Here is a 337-nt window from a genome sequence, read left to right on the forward strand (position 1 = left end):
GTGGAATTCGTTTATTATGACTCCGCCTATATTGACCAACCGCTTAATATGAAGTAATTGCAGTGTTAAGTTTGGTTTTCATATTAAATTCTCTATAGGAAATTTTGGATATAATGACTCCGTTTAAAATGACATATCGCTTCTCAAGATCTCAATCATATCCGACTATAGCAATAACATTTTCGCTCATTTTTCTGACCCTTCTTATACGAGGGTGGATTGATAAGTTTCCGGCCTAACCAAGAGATGACGCCACTAGGCCTACCTTGAGGTGACATTCTATAGTACCATCCTTGGATAGCTTGTAGCTATAGTTTCAGCCCGATCTCCTTGCTAG

Source organism: Agrilus planipennis, unplaced genomic scaffold (assembly GCF_000699045.2).
Source record: "Agrilus planipennis isolate EAB-ADULT unplaced genomic scaffold, Apla_2.0 scaffold63, whole genome shotgun sequence".
In the NCBI taxonomy this organism is placed as follows: domain Eukaryota; kingdom Metazoa; phylum Arthropoda; class Insecta; order Coleoptera; family Buprestidae; genus Agrilus; species Agrilus planipennis.